Raw genomic sequence first — 6,000 nt, 5'->3', positions numbered from 1 at the left:
CTCTCCCTCCCTCTCCCTCCCCCTCTCCTCCCCCATGTGCTTTTTTCTCAAACCTCCTGTCCACCATTAACCATCTTTCCAAGCAGCTTCCATGTTTCCAGTGTCTCGGAAATGAACCCAGATGGCCATTTCTTCCAACTCTGCTATGGAAGTTATCACCCAGCCCTCTCCCAGAAAAATGAAATATCCTAGGAAATATTGAAAGGCAGAATATTTCTCTGGATGTGAAAAGAAAGAAACATGTTTTAAAAGACAGAATAGCTGCCTGTAGCTTCCTGCCCATCCCTACTTTGTCAATGGGCCTTTAAGAAGGCCAAGCTAGTTCACTGTACATAATAAGACTTCTCCACTTCAGCTAGAGGGGGGATGGGATTAACATGATAATATTGGCCCCAACTGACCACATGGCATCTGAGAACTCAACCAAACCTGGATTCAAAACACAGCCTAGAGTTGCCCCTGCATGGCCCCATGGGAGTCTGACAACCAATCAGAATAAATTTCTTACACAGGAAGGAAACGAGAGGGGGCCGAACAAAGAGTATAAAAAAAACTCAGGAATTCTCAGCAAGCCCCTTTTTCCCCTCTTTTCTTCACCCAACATCTGGAAGCATGCAATCCCCCTTTTCTGTTCAGGAGCTCAAGCCATGTGATCCTGTCCACCAATACCATTTCCAAACAGCCTCCATGTCTCCAGTGTCTTTTTCCCCACTTGGAGCCGAACCCAGAAGGACATTTCTTTCATCACTACTAAAGCACCTCTATCCTGGATTGGGTTCAAGAGTGGAATGTTGGAGACCAGATACTTTTGCATTGCTTTTCTTCCTTTCCATTCCTCTCTCCTCAGACTATTTGAATTATTCTGAGAATGAGCTAGGTCTAGTTTAAACTAGATATACCCAGTCTAGGACTGTCTAGTTAATGAAGAAGGATTAGGGGAGACATGATGCAGTCTTCCAAATCTCAATGCAGGCATCCACTTATCTTCTATCCTTCTATGAGCCAGCTGTGTGCAGCAGCTGCCAAAAAAGCCAACACAGTTCTAGGCCTAAACAGAGGGATAGAATCAAGATCACGTGAAGTGTTAATATCACTTTATAATGCCTTGATAAGGCCACACTTGGAATACTGCATCCAGTTTTGGTCACCACGATGTAGAAAGATGTGGAGACTCTAGAAAGAGTGCAGAGAAGAGCAACAAAGATGATTAGGGGACTGAAGGTTGAAACATATGAAGAACAGTTGCAGGAACTGGATATGTCTAGTTTAATGAAAAGAAGGACTAGTGGAGACATGATAGCAGTCTTCCAATATCTCAGGGGTTGCCACAAAGAAGAAGGAGTCAAGCTATTCTCCAAAGCACCTGAGGGCAGGACAAGAAACAATGGGTGGAAACTAATCAAGGGAACTATAACTAAGAGAAATTTCCTGACAGTGAGAACAATTAATCAAATAACTTGCCTCCAGAGTTGTGAATGCTCCAACACTGGACCTTTTAAGAAGATGTTGGATAACCCTTTGTCTGAAATGGTATAGGGTTTCCTGTCTAGGCAGGGGGTTGGACTAGAAGACCTCCAAGGTCCCTTCCAACTCTGCTATTCTAGTCTTGTCTGGGCTATTTACCTTGTGATATGTTTGTCTGCTCAATTCAGCTGAACACATGTTGTCAATTCCTTTAAAGAAGGTTTTTTTTTAAAAAAAATCTTTCTTCTGTGTTGCTGGGAAATCCAAAATCAGTCCCTGGCTTGTAATCTTTATTATGCATCCATAAATCATGTATGAAACAGTCTGGCAGGAGAGGATGCAAACGACCAGAAACAAAGCCCTTAAGACACGTAAAAATGTATATCATCTCCTTCCCATTCTTTTCTTTAAATACTATCCAGGAATATCTCACAACTTTCCTGTTTCCCACTCCTTTAATTCTCATTTAAACACACTCGGTGCAAAGATAATTCCTCGCCTCCACAGGGACTAAAACCTTCTTCATCATTACACACTCCCCTGATAGGAAAGAGATTTCACACAGGATTTCCCTTAGCTTGACTCCCCTTGGGATGAAAGATTTATTTCTTGGCCTTAAGAATGTATGGCTAATCCTGCTGAATCAAGCCAATGTACATCCAAACCCCAAATTATGAAATCTGCCTTTCTCATAGCTGTCAAATTGAATTAACATTTCTTTGCAGCCTCTCTCAAAGACCTTGAGTCTATGTCTTACTTTTTAGCTGAAAACTAATTTTCATAGAATGAATGGAATAGAACAGAACAGAACAGAACAGAATAGAATAGAATGATATGGAATGGGATGGAATAGAAAATGTAATGGAATGGAATGGGATAGGATGGATAGGATAGAATAGAATAGACAGAACACAACAGAATATATGGAATGAAATGGAATAGAATGGAATAGAAAATATGGAATGGAATGGAATGGAAGGAATGGAATGGAATGAATAGAATAGATAGAATAATAGAATAGAATAGAATAGATAGAATAGAATAGAAAGAAATATGGAATGGAATGGAGTGGAGTGGAGTGGAGTGTGGAGTAGGAATAGAATAGAATAGAATAGAATAGAATAGAATAGAATAGAATAGATAGAATAGAGAATAGAATCCTTTATTGGCCAAGTGTGATTGGACACACAAGGAATTTGTCTTTGGTGCATAGGCTCAGTTGTACATAAAATACATTCATCAAGAATAATAGATACAACACCTAGTGATAGTCATAGGTTACTAATAAGCAATCAAATTATACTAAGAAACAAATATATAATTTTAAAGATGCAAGCAACATGGTTATAGTCATAAGTGGAAAGAGATAGCTACTAGGAAAGAGATAGTACTAGGAAGAAGAGAAGAAGAATAGTAATAAAGTCTTAGATAATTTGAGTGTTGTGGGATTAGTTGTTAAGCAGAGTGATGGCATTCAGGGAAAAACTGTCCTTGTGTCGTGTTGTTCTGGTTGCAGTGCCCTATAGCATCCTTTGAGGGTAGAAGTTGAAACAGTTTATGTCCAGGATATGAGGGTCAGTAGATATTTTCACAGCTAGAAGACCTTGAAGGTCTAATCCAACCCCTGCTCAACTTTATATCATTTTAGATAAATGGCTGTTCAGTCTCTTCTTAAAACTTCCAGACTTGGAGTACCTATAACTTCTGGAGGCAAGTCGTTCCACTGATTAATTGTTCTCACTGTTAGGAAGTTTCTCCCTAGTTCTAAGTTGCTTCTTTCCTTGATTACCGTATTTTTTGGAATATAAGACGCACTGGAGTATAAGACGCACCAAGGTTTTGAAGAGGCAATTTTTTTTAAAGTCTTTGCACTCTGCAAATCTCCCCAAAATGGCCCATTTTTTGCAAAAACGGACCCATTTTTTTGTTTTTTGTTTTTCAAAAAAAGGGCATGAACAGGAGGCTTATAGAGTTTCCTGGGAGGTTGGGGGGCCAAAACGAGCAAAATGGTCCATTTGTCATGAAATTGAGTCCATTTTTTTCAAAAAAAAGGCATCAGGAAGCTTATAGCATGCTCCTGGGGATTGGGGGTGGGGCAAAAATGAGCAAAAACTGGTACATTTTTTGCTCATTTCTGCCCTCCCCAGCCCCCAGGAGCCCTCTGAAAGCTTCCTAAAGGCTATACAACGCCATTTTTGCAAAGGTGGCGGGGTTTCAGGAGGCAAAAAAATTATTTATTCAGTGTATAAGACGCACCCAGATTTTCAGCCTCTTTTTTGAGGGAAAAAGGTGGGTCTTATACTCCGAAAAATATGGCCGTTTCCATCCATTGTTTCTTATTCTGCCTTCAGTGTTTTGGAGAATAGGTCAACCTCCCCTCTTCTTTAACAAAATAATGGAAGGTACCTTGGAGGTCTTCTAGTCTATGCCCCCCTGCTCAAGCAGGGACCCTATACCATTCCAGACAAATGGTTGTCCAGTTTCTTCTTTAAAATGTCCAGTGATGAAGCACCCACAACTTCTGAAGATAAGCGACTTAATTTTAGGTTTGATCTCACTTTAATAGGTTTCTGATGTGGCCCAGCAGGAGCCGATGGAGCTGCCACCAGACTCCGACAGCGAGGGGCCCTATGAGTCGGCTCTGGAGGATGTGGAGGGCCCTGGACAGGGTTCCGACTCCGAGCAGGACGCAGAGAGGCTGGTTGGCCACCAGGAGGCACCTGAGCCTTGGATCAGTGGGGAGGAGACAAGGAGAGTGATCCGGACGCCAGCAGTGAGTTGTTCCTGGATGCCCAGCACCGAAGAGCTAATTGGCGTCAGGAACAGTTCATAAGTACAGGAGGTAATTGCACTCAGCTGGTGGTCATTAGGCTCCTCTCCAGACTATAAAAGGACTGCTTGTGCACACGCCCCTCTTGCAGAAGTCAACACAGGAACTAATGTCGGAGAACAGAATTGTGAGCTTGGCAGGCTGGATTGCTGCCAAGGCTTATCTGTGTTGGATTGCTGCCATGGCTTATCTTGTGCCGGCTTGCTGCCAAGGACCTGTCTGTATTGTTAATAAATTCATAAAGATATTTGACTCGAGTGTGTTGTTGGGTGGGACAAGGAGGGCCAGAACGGTTTCCATCCATTACTTCTTGTCCTGCCCTCAGGTGTTATGGAGAATAGGTTGTCCCTCTCATCTTTGCGTCAGCCCCTCAATATTGGAAGACCGCTATCATGTTTAGTCCCACTTTAGGCACGAAAGGACTGGATGACTTTGGGCCAATCACCAGGAGACTTTGAGTTCTAATCCCACTTAGGCACGAAAGCTGACTGGGTGATTTTGGACCAATCATTTTCTCTCAGCCCAAGACCCCTCACAGGGTTGTTGTTGTAGGGAAAGTAGAAGAAGGAAGAAGTATTAGTTATGTTTGCTGCCTTGACTTGTATATAAAAAAGTGGGATTTTTTTTTAAAAAAGCTGGTGTCCACTTACCGTATTTTCTCAGAGTATAAGATGTACCAAGGTTTTGAAGAGGCAAATTTTAAAAAAAGTTTTTGCACTTTGCAGGCATCCCAAAATGGCGCATTTTTCACGAAAAGGGGGGGAGGGGAAAGAGGAAAAAAACAGCCTTTTTTGTCAAAAAAAGGGAGCATGAATAGCCTTTAGGAAGCTATAGCAGTAGCAGTTAGACTTATATACCGCTTCATAGGGCTTTCAGCCCTCTCTAAGCGGTTTACAGAGTCAGCATATCGCCCCCAACAACAATCCGGGTCCTCATTTCACCCACCTCGGAAGGATGGAAGGCTGAGTCAACCTTGAGCCGGTGAGATTAGAACCGCTGAACTGCAGATAACAGTCAGCTGAAGTGGCCTGTAGTACTGCACCCTAACCACTGCGCCACCTCGGCTCATTAGCTTCCAGAGTCCTCCTAAGAGCTGGGGTGGGGGGCAAAATTGAGCAAAAAACTGCCCACTGTTTGCTCATTTCTGCCCTCCCCAGCCCCCAGGAGCACTCTAAAAGCCTCCTAAAGGCTATGCATGGCCATTTTTGCAAAGGGGCAGAGTTTTGGGAGGCCAATAATGCTGTATTCAGTATATAGACGTACACAGGTTTCCAGCTTCTTTTTTAAGGGGAAAAGGTGCGTCTTATACTCCAAAAAATACAGTATTTATTTATTTACTCATGTAGCTACCTATCTTAGATTCAAGTGATAATTCTAAGAAACCAAATTTTCTTTGGGACTATTTATCCCTCACCTTGACTTTTTAAGACTTGCAATGTGCATCCATCCCTGTTGTGACTGAGTCCATTCACCTTGTTTCCCTTTCCTTCTACCTTTCCCAGCATTTGGCCCAGGTTCGCCGGGTGCAACCAGTTGTGTCCCTTACCTGAACCGGGAGGCACTCGCAACAGTCACTGCATGCCCTCGGGACCTCAAAGCTGGAACTACTGCAATGCAGTTTATTGGGGCAGCCTTTGAACAGTATTTGTGAGACTACAACTCGTCCAGAATGCAGCCCGCGCGAGCGATTGTGGGTGCACCTCGTA

This window comes from Thamnophis elegans, chromosome 3 (genome assembly GCF_009769535.1).
Source record: "Thamnophis elegans isolate rThaEle1 chromosome 3, rThaEle1.pri, whole genome shotgun sequence".
NCBI classification, from domain to species: Eukaryota; Metazoa; Chordata; class Lepidosauria; order Squamata; family Colubridae; genus Thamnophis; species Thamnophis elegans.
Note: the sequence above shows the minus strand (reverse complement) of the source record.